Source organism: Oncorhynchus masou, chromosome 5, assembly GCF_036934945.1.
Source record: "Oncorhynchus masou masou isolate Uvic2021 chromosome 5, UVic_Omas_1.1, whole genome shotgun sequence".
Classification (NCBI taxonomy): Eukaryota; Metazoa; Chordata; class Actinopteri; order Salmoniformes; family Salmonidae; genus Oncorhynchus; species Oncorhynchus masou.
The window spans coordinates 53,978,840-53,989,706 of NC_088216.1; the positions used below are offsets into that span (position 1 = coordinate 53,978,840).

Sequence of the window (10,867 nt, forward strand, 5' to 3'; positions counted from 1 at the left end):
ATTGTGATACAGTGAATTATAAGTTAAATAATCTGTCTATAAACAATTGTTGGAAAAATTACTTGTGTCATGCATAAACTTGTCATGCACCAACTTGCCAAAACTATAGTTTGTTAACTAGAAATTTGTGGAGTGGTTGAAGAACAAGTTTTAATGACTCCAACCTAAGTGTATGTAAACTTCCGACTTCAACTGTATAAAACACAAGGGTCAACTCATATAGTCCGTGTAGCCATTTTGTTAGCTATTTAGCAGTCATATGGCTTGGGGATAGAAACTGTTGCACCGGTACTGCTTGCCATGGGGAAGCAAAGAGAACAGTCTGTGGCTTGGGTGGCTGGAATCTTTACCAATTTTCTGCGCCTTCCTTTCACACCACCTGATTGGGCTCCAGAGTGGCACAGTGGTCTAAGGCACTGCAGCTCAGTGCTAGAGGCTTCACTTCAGACACCCTGTTTTGATTCCAGGCTGTAGCGCAAAATTGGCCCAGCGTTGTCTGTGTTTGGCCTGTGTAGGCTGACACACACACACACATATATATATACATACAGTGGGGCAAAAAATATTTAGTCAGCCACCAATTGTGCAAGTTCTCCCACTTAAAAAGATGAGAGGCCTGTAATTTTCATCATAGGTACACTTCAACTATGACAGACAAAATGAGAAAAAAAATCCTGAAAATCACATTTTTTATTAATTTATTTGCAAATTATGGTGGAAAATAAGTATTTGGTCACCTACAAACAAGCAAGATTTCTGTCTCTCACAGACCTGTAACTTCTTCATTAAGAGGCTCCTCTGTACTCCACTCGTTACCTGTATTAATGGCACCTGTTTAAACTTATTATCAGTATAAAAGACACCTGTCCACAACCTCAAACAGTCACACTCCAAACTCCACTATGGCCAAGACCAAAGAGCTGTCAAAGAAAACCAGAAACAAAATTGTAGACCTGCACCAGGCTGGGAAGACTGAATATGCAATAGATAAGCAGCTTGGTTTGAAGAAATCAACCGTGGGAGCAATTATTAGGAAATGGAAGACATACAAGACCACTGATAATCTCCCTCGATCTGGGGCTCCACGCAAGATCTCACCCCGTGGGGTCAAAATGATCACAAGAACGGTGAGCAAAAATCCAAGAACCACACGGGGGGACCTAGAGAATGACCTGCAGAGAGCTGGGACCAAAATAACAAAGCCTACCATCTGTAACACACTACGCCGCCAGGGACTCAAATCCTGCAGTGCCAGACGTGTCCCCCTGCTTAAGCCAGTACATGTCCAGGCCCATTTGAAGTTTGCGAGAGAGCATTTTGATGATCCAGAAGAAGATTGGGAGAATGTCATATGGTCAGATGAAACCAAAATATTACTTTTTGGTAAAAACTCAACTCGTTGTGTTTGGAGGACAAAGAATGTTGAGTTGCATCCAAAGAACACCCTACCTACTGTGAAGCATGGGGGTGGAAACATCATGCTTTGGGGCTGTTTTTCTGCAAAGGGACCAGGACGACTGATCCTGGTAAAGGAAAGAATGAATGGGGCCATATAGCATGAGATTTTGAGTGAAAACCTCCTTCCATCAGCAACGGCATTGAAGAGGAAACGTGTCTGGGTCTTTTAGCATGACAATGATCCCAAACACTTCGTAAGAAGCATTTCAAGGTCTGAAGTGGCCTAGCCAGTCTCCAGATCTCAACCCCATAGACAATCTTTGGAGGGAGTTGAAACTCCGTGTTGCCCAGCAACAGCCCCAAATCATCACTGATCTAGAGGAGATCTGCATGGAGGAATGGGCCAAAATACCAGCAACAGTGTGTGAAAACCTTGTGAAGACTTACAGAAAACGTTTGACCTCTGTCATTGCCAACAAAGGGTATATAACAAAGTATTTAGATAAACTTTTGTTATTGACCAAATACTTATTTTCCACCATAATTTGCAAATTAATTAATTAAAAATCCTATAATGTGATTTTCTGGATTTTTTTCCCTCATTTTGTCTGTCATAGTTGAAGTTTACCTATGATGAAAATTACAGGCCTCTCTCATCTTTTTAAGTGGGAGAACTTGCACAATTGGTGGCTGACTAAATACTTTTTTGCCCCACTGTATATAAAAATAAAAGAGGTGCTGTTGCCATACCAAGCAGTGATGCAGCCAGTCAAGATACTGAAAAGATAACTTTTTCAACCTCCTGAAGGGGACGAGGTGCGGTCGAGCCTTCTCCTCCATCTAACTCTCAGAACAAAGTCTTACTCAGTTAATAATATCAGGAGTAGAGATCAAAGTAAATCAATTTATGAAATTATTATAGCTCTAGTCAACAACTTGGTAATTCAATTACTATAAAAGATCACTGTATAATCATGTGTTGGTACAAAACAATTAAGCACAAGATCACCAATTGAGTTATTCCCCCCCTTATGATCAACTAGAGATGAATAAACCAAATCGAATTATGGTTATTGACCAATGATCTGACATGAAGATGGGTGATGTCTAAAGGGTTTTGGTCTCCTCCATATCCTTACATATACTACATTTCTACTCAAATTTGCAGGTTGCTTACTTATCTTGAGGAAGCATTAAAGCGTCACAACTCCTTAATTCTAGGCAAAATAAAATAAAAATGTTATTTGTCACATGCGCCCAATACAACAGGTGTAGACCTCACAGTGAAATGCTTACTTACAAGCCCTTAACCAACAATGCAGTTTATGAAATAGAGTTAAGAAAAATATTTACTAAATAAAATAGTAACACAATATAATAACAATAACGAGCCTATATACAAGCGGTACCGAGTCAATGTGCGGGGGTACAGGTTAGTCGAGGTAATTTGTACATGTCTGTAAGGGTAAAGTGACTATGCATAGATAATAAACAGTGAGTAGCAGCAGTGTAAAAACAAGGGGGGGGGGGGGATCAATAAATTGTCCGGGTGGCCATTTGATTAATTATTCAGCAGTCTTATGGCATGGGGGTAGAAGCTGCTAAGGAGCCTTTTGGACCTAGACTTGGCACTCCGGTACCAATTACTGTGCGGTAGCAGAGAGAACAGCCTATGACTTGGGTGACTGGAGTCTCTGACAATTTGTAGGGCATTCCTCAGACACCACCTAGTATATACACAACCGTTCAAAAGTTTGGGGTCACTTAGATATTTCCTTGTTTTCCATGAAAACATACATGAAATTATTTGCAAAATTAATAGGAAATATAGTCAAGACGTTGACAAGATAATAAATAATGATTTGTTTTATTGAAATAATAATTGTGTCCTTAAAACTTTGTCTTCGTCAAAGAATCCTCAATTTGCAGAAATTACAACCTTGCAGACCTTTGGCATTCAATTTGTGGAGGTAATCTGAAGCGATTTCACCCCCTGCTTTCTGAGGCACCTCCCACAAGTTGGATTGGCACTTCTTACATACCATACGGCCAAGCTGCTCCCACAACAGCTCAATAGGGTTGAAATCCGAGAGCTTTGGATTAGTAACCGAAAGGTTGCAAGTTCAAATCCCCGAGCTTACTTGGTACAAAATCTGTCGTTCTGCCCCAGAACAGGCAGTTAACCCACTGTTCCTAAGCGGTCATTGAAAATAAGAATTTGTTCTTAACTGACTTGCCTAGTAAAATAAAGTAAAAACTGTGCTGGCCCACTCTATTATAGACAGAATACCAGCAGACTGCTTCTTCCCTAAATAGTTTTTGCATAGTTTGGAGCTGTGCTTTGGGTCATTGTCCTGTTGTAGGAGAAAATTGGCTCCAATTAAGCACCGTCCACAGGGTATGGCATGGCGTTGCAAAATTGAGTGATAGCCTTCTTCAAGATCCCTTTTACCTTGTACAAATCTCCCACTTCACCACCAAAGCACCCCCAGACCATCACATTGCCTCAAATGGTGACAGATGGCGTCAAGCACTCCTCCAGCATCTTTTCATTTTTTCTGCGTCTCACGAATGTTCTTCTTTGTGTTCCGAACACCTCAAACTTAGATTTGTCTGTCCATAACACTTTTTCCAATCTTCCTCTGTCCCGTGTCTGTTCTTTTGCCCATCTTAATCTTTTATTTTTATTGGCCAGTCTGAGATATGGCTTTTCTTTGCAACTCTGCCATGAAGGCCAGCATCCCGGAGTCGCCTCTTCACTGTTGACGTTGAGACTGGTGTTTTGCGGGTACTATTTAATGATGCTGCCAGTTGAGGACTTGTGAGCCATCTGTTTCTCAAACTAGATACTCTAATGTACTTGTCCACTTGCTCAGTTGTGCACCGGGGCCTCCCCTCCTCTTTCTATTCTGGTTTGAGGCAGTTTGCGCTGTTCTTTGACAGGAGTAGTGCACAGCGTTGTACGAGATCTTCAGTTTCTTGGCCCTTTCTAGCATGGAATAGCCTACATTTCTCAGAACAAGAATAGACTGACGAGTTTTAGAAGAAAGTTATTTGTTTCTGGCCATTTTGAGTTTTTTATCAAAGCCACAAATACTGATGCTCCAGATACTCAACTAGTCTAAAGAAGGCCAGTTTTATTGCTTTTTTAAAACAGCACCACAGTTTTCACACATAATTGCAAAAGGTTTTTCTAATGATCAATTAGCCTTTTAAAATGATAAACCTGGATTAGCTAACACAACGTGCCATTGGAACACAGGAGTGATGGTTTCTGATAATGGGCCTCTGTACGCCTATGTAGATATTACATTAACAAATCTGCAGTTTCCAGCTACAATAGTCATTTACAACATTAACAATGTCTACACTGTATTTCTGATCAATTTGATGTTATATTGGCAAAAAAAAGTGATTTTCTTTCAAAAACATGGACATTTCTAAGTGACCCCAAACTCTTGAACGGTAGTATAGGTATTACAGACGAGGTCAGGGACAGGTTGAAAATGTCAGTGAAGACACTTGCCAGTTGGTCAGTGCACACTCGGAGTACATGTCTTGGTAATCTGTCTGGCCCTGCGGCTTTGTGAATGTTGACCTGTTGAAAGGTCTTGTTCACATCAGCTACTGAGATGATGATCATACAGTCGTCCGGAACAGCTAGTGTTCTCATGCATGCTTTTGTGTTGCTTGCCTCGAAGCGAGCATAAAAGGCATTTAGCTCACCTGGTACACTTGCGTCACTGGGCAGCTCGCGGCTGGGTTTCCCTTTATAGTCCGTAGTAGTTTGCAAGCCCTGCCACATCCGACGAGCATCAGAACCGGTGTAGTAGGATTCAATCTTAGTCCTGTATTAAAGCTTTGCCTGTTTGATGGTTCGTCTGAGGGCATAGCGGGATTTCTTATAGGCGTCTGTATTAGTGTCCCGCTGATGAAAGCAGCAGCTCGCAGTACGCTTACTGATGCTATACATCTAGGTATCATATGCATATTTTGCAAATCACACTATCATGTACTGAGACACTTTTAGAAACAACCATGTACTCATCACATTAGCACTGACCAAAGATATCAGGCTATTAGTTTTAACATTTACAACCTAGGTAGCAGTCATCATGATGACTGACTCTCGGGGCCAGCTCTAGCCTTTTGGGGGCCCCTGCAATTCTACATATTTTGCCATGATTTATGCCCTGTTAATGATATATGAGTAAGAGTGACTAATACAATCAATGAGGGCCCCCTGGAGGTCAGGGCCCCTGGGCACCTACAGCTGGCTAGACTAATTTACCAAGGAGCCGGCCCTACTGACACGACTGTGAGAGCGGTGATGTCCGAATCATTTGGAGTCAGCGCTGCTGGCACACATTACTGGCCCATTTGGATCAAGATAGGCTCAAGAAAATATTTGACTATGCTAACAGGTGCAGCCAATGTCCAGAATATATTGCAGCCATTTACTCCAGATTTACTGTACTTTCCAAACCAAACAATCAGTCTGAAAATAATGTAAAACGATTTCAAGATGTGTGCATGTCGTATTCACTTGAGAAGCTGATGACAATGCATTCATTCTCTCGACATAGCTGTGCAAGTAAAGGCATAAATTGACTGCAGGCTTACAAATGTGACATGCCTCAGAGTACAGACTACAGAGGATCAAGACTGATAGTTTGAGCAGATGTTGCGCCCCATCTGACCCATGTTGTCCTTCATTGTTCTGTAGCCTAAGAAAAGTATCAAGTTTGTATCATGTTCCATAATGACACAATAAGACAATAACAGCAAACTACTATTTACTAATGATAGTGTTGTAGCCCATCAAAACTCCCACTTACATGTCAATAAGACTTCCTTCACCATAGAGTTGTTTTTAGTCAGATAGTATTTAATTAGTATTTTGCTATAGAAAAAAAAAATATTAGGCGATGTCCAATGCGTGGCAAGATTTTAATGTGGTATATTATCGTGATGACCGTCTGGGTGTAAAAATGTTCCCCGAGTAACCGGTTTCCTGTTCACGTTTAAATTAATACAGCGACATGAACGTCACATAATAATTCATTGTTTACGTACCACAGGCACCGCCAAATAGGCCTACATGGGAGTATGAGTAGGCTACTACAAACACATCTCTGTGGCATCCTCATACATTGTTTGCAACGTTCTTCATCACATTAAATACCCAGTCTAAGGTTTATCCCAGCACCCTAACGTTACTCGTAAGCATTTTTTTTTCAAACGGTACCTCGGTACACGGTGATGAATATAACGTTCACTTACCTAGTCTAGAAAAATGGTGCTTCATAGAGAGATAAACGGACAGTCATACAGCACCAACGTTAAATACTGCACGTCTAAAAATAAACATCGAGATACTCCGTATTGTCTAAAAAAAGCTGCATTCCTTATTTTCCTCGAACAGAGACAGATTGAAATAAGAGCCGCACCGAGGTCTTTCCGCATTTGGATGCGGTCGTCATGAAATGTGATGTCATGGCTTTAAATTGCTCTCGACTCCCCGCTCTCATTGGGGCAGCCAATGTCTGTGTGGTACTCACATCTTATTTTGAAAACGAACGCAAACAAATCTTACTCCAATATTTTATTAAGTACAAGACATCCCGTGGTACTATTATGTTGTTATAGTAAATTAATGACTACTATTCTATATACAGTCTACTATAGCCTACTATACAGCATACAAGCTACTATAGGTAGGCTACAATAACATACCATAATAAAGTATACTATAATATACGTTAAAAAATATATTTTTTTTAGATTATATGCAATGGGTGTAAATGCTCAGAAAGTCCTGTGCTCCAGTCATGTAGTGATTTATTTCCCCATAATCTCTCGTGGACAGATCTATGTAAACTTTAATGGAGCAACTGACCAATTGCACGAGAGATTTTAGTTCTGGTGTAACCGAGATTAATTTACCCAACATGTAATTTTGTGTTTTACATGGTAATTTCCCCATTCCCGTCTTTCTGACACATTAACTCTACGTTTGACAACTATAAGTGAGTAGATTGAGTATGGTGACCCTGTGCATGTATACAACTTCTCATGTAGATGCATAATTGTATTTCATGTACATTATAGACCTAGAGTTTGCTATCTCCTCAAATTCCTTGACTGCTTTGAGAGAGATGGAAATGGAGGAGATATATGAGGTGGGATAAGGTGTTTTATTATGGCTAGTCAGAAATAGCATTTTCCCATACACTCATATACTCCTTCCCATCCTGCATCCTTTAATAATCATCAGCATAACCACTAATCACCACTACTCACCATACATGTCTAAAACCCTCAAGTAAACAATAAAATAAAATAATTGAGTAAGATTTGTTTGCGTTCGTTTTCAAAATAAGATGTGAGTACCACACAGACATTGGCTGCTCCAATAGTACTTCAACACCCCATACTCTTCTATCTTTCACAATAAATGTTAACGTCAGGTCCACCATAGACGCTATTATGTCCTCTATTGAAAGGGTACCTAAGCCGTTTTTGTGAAGAAGGCGCCCTCCTGTGACATAAAAGGGATATAATAACAGGCTCCGGCACACCAACATCACAGCAGACCTCAGTTCAAATATTATTTGAGATCTTTCAAATGCTTTGAGCGTTTGCTTTAACCTGCCTGGAGTGCCAGGTGAGCAGGGTTTGCACTTCTGAGATATTTCTATTGGTTCCATTGCAACAAGCAAGATCAATGAAGCACAGCTAAAGTATTTGAAATGATTTCAAATCATATTTGAATCCAGGTTTGCATCACAGTAAGGCTGCGATAGACAGAGTGGTGATCTCACAGTGTCCAATGTGAGTAGTGGTTGATATTTATAATGGTGATTTTCCAAGTAGGACAGATGTCTCCTCTCGAACACAGCACTGGGAGACCCATGGATCCGTAAACAGGAATTCTGGCTTCCTCTCTGAGGCATAAAAATACCTGACCTCAGGAAGTTAGGGTATTGTGCTACTACACTGCATTCCACTGTCCTGACATCATTGTATATGTTTATTTAAAAATATGCAAGGTGGGCATCTGAAGTTAAATATAATCCATGGGCCAGACCCCCATACTTTCGCTGTCGGGCTCACTTGGGTGGCAATGTCTCATAGTGATTTTCTTGAAGGTCTATGTCCTTAGAGTTGGAAAATGTGTGATAACAGCCCAGAAATGACAGCTTTCTCTGTGTTATCATGCTTTCTTTCATCCCTCCAACCCATACTTTTTTCCTATAGGGATTATGGATCCCATGACGAACAATGTCAGTATACAACAAGTTATTGCACACTGATTGATACCCTTTAATTATATATCATTGGAAGTTTAGATTCCCAGCTGTCCATCAGACACATTTTCGGGAATGTTCAGGTCAACAGAACTTTGACCTTTGACCTATATGGTACATGTCAGAATTACCTGTATAAATGAGTTTAAAAAGGAAACCCTGATACATTTTAAACATTGTTTGACAAGTGGGTCTGAAAGATCATGAGATTAACTTTCAAATTATATATACTGTAGCATAATCAACTTTGAAAGCACCACTTACAACTATTGTTAAAATTAGCCCATATTTTCTCATTGTCATTAGAATGTTGTTAGCTTAGCTATATAATTCCATGTAGTGGGGCAGCTATGTTTTTGGATTGTAACAGAACCATCAAATTGCACACACACAGCTAGAACAGGGTTTTAAAAATATTTGTATATACAGGGCAATCACAGGATTCATGCATTAAAAAGCCTTTTTCCAATATGGCCGCCAAACAACTTAATGGGGTCTTTTTGGATACATTTCACCTGACCATGCCTGTATGTTATATATTGTTGTACGCCCAATAATATCTTAAAACATAGTGATGTAGAATACACAACCAAATGAGCCAGGTGTGCCAGATTGGAAAGATTTTCAATTATTCACAGAATTGTGAGGAGAACGTACCCTAAAAGTGAAAAGTCATAGATGTGAGCTGATTAACATGATATACCAAGTCATTCTGTTAACTGTTTCCATATAACACAGGACTAGAAATGTGTAAAATTGCATAGGAATTACAATATGTTTTACCCTAAAAGGGTTTTTAGCTTGAGGTAGTCACCTCATACAAGTTATGACTAGTAGTATGGCTAGACAGTACGCTGTCCTCTCAGCACATATCAAAGGTGCATGCAAAGGTTCAATCTAGACTTGTTTTCCTCCATAGTAATCGTTCCTCCCACCCCATCTGACAAATTAACCCTGATTCAGATCATCCTACCCGTGCTAGATTACGGAAACACAATTTACAGATCAACAGTTAAGGGTGCTCTCGGACGGCAAGATGTTCGTTACCATTCCGCCATCAGATTTGTTTCTTATAGGACACATCACTGCACTCTGTACTCCTCTCTAAACTGGCCATCTCATCATACATCGCGCAAGACCCACTGGTTGACGCTTATTTATCAAACCCTCTTAGGCCTCACTAAACCCGAACTGAGATACCTACTGCAACCCTCATCCGCCATATACAGCATCCATTCTGCCAGTCACATTCTGGTAAAGGTCCTCAAACATACACATTCCTGGGTCGCTCCTCTTTTCAGTTTGCTGCAGATAATGACTGGAACGAGCTACAAAAAACACTCAAACTGGACAGTTCTCTCTATCTCTACATTCAAAGACATGGACACTCGTTTCTGCTTAGCGTGATATGTTTTGGCCCTACCATTTTGTCCTTCGTGCAGTTGTCTGTGCTTAACATTGTTTGTGCCATGTTTGTGCTGTTACCATGTTGTCCTGCTGCCATGTTGTGCTGCTACCATGTTGTGCTGTCATGCTGTGTTGCTACCATGTTGTGCTGTTATCATGTTGTGTTGCTTCCATGTTGTGTTGTTGATTTGTCTTTATGTAGTGTTGTGGTGTCTTTTTTGTCATGATGTGCATTTTTGTCCCAGTCCCCACAAGAGGCCTTTTGCTTCTTGCTAGGCCGTAAATGTAAATAATAATTTATTCTTATTTGACATGCCTGGTTACATTTTCAGAAATCTGCGATTCTGACAGCTTTTTGGGCACATTCTTACCACATTTCTGAGAATAATGTAACATCTTTATATATCTGACACACCTGGCTCATTTGGCAATGTATGCTACATCACTATGAACATGTTATTTTGCATGCTACAATTATATTTCATACAGGTATGGTTATGTGAAATTGATCCAATAAGACCCTATTGAGTTTGGCGGCCATATTAGAAAAAGGCTTCGGAGGGATGGAGGGATGAAAGAAAGAATGATAACAGAGAAAGCTGCCATTGCTGAACACATTTTCCAACTCTAGGGACATAGACCTTCAAGAAAATCACTATGAGACATCAGCCCATGTGAACCCGATCGACCCCCCCCAGCCTATGAACTAATACCACAGTCAAATCAAATCTAAGACCCAGTCAAATCTTTAT

The 10,867-nt window shown here is 40.3% G+C and overlaps 1 protein-coding gene across 1 annotated transcript in view; it reads right to left on the minus strand.

Annotated features, from left to right (window-relative positions):
* The window catches only part of LOC135539862 (nck-associated protein 5-like), a 135,850-nt gene extending 129,005 nt beyond the window's left edge, over positions 1-6,845 (minus strand). Inside the window, exon 1 of the mRNA XM_064966046.1 lies at positions 6,682-6,845. The gene's annotated coding sequence lies outside the window, so the exon portion shown is untranslated. The remainder of the gene's footprint in view (positions 1-6,681) is intronic.
* Positions 6,846-10,867: the final 4,022 nt, after the last annotated feature.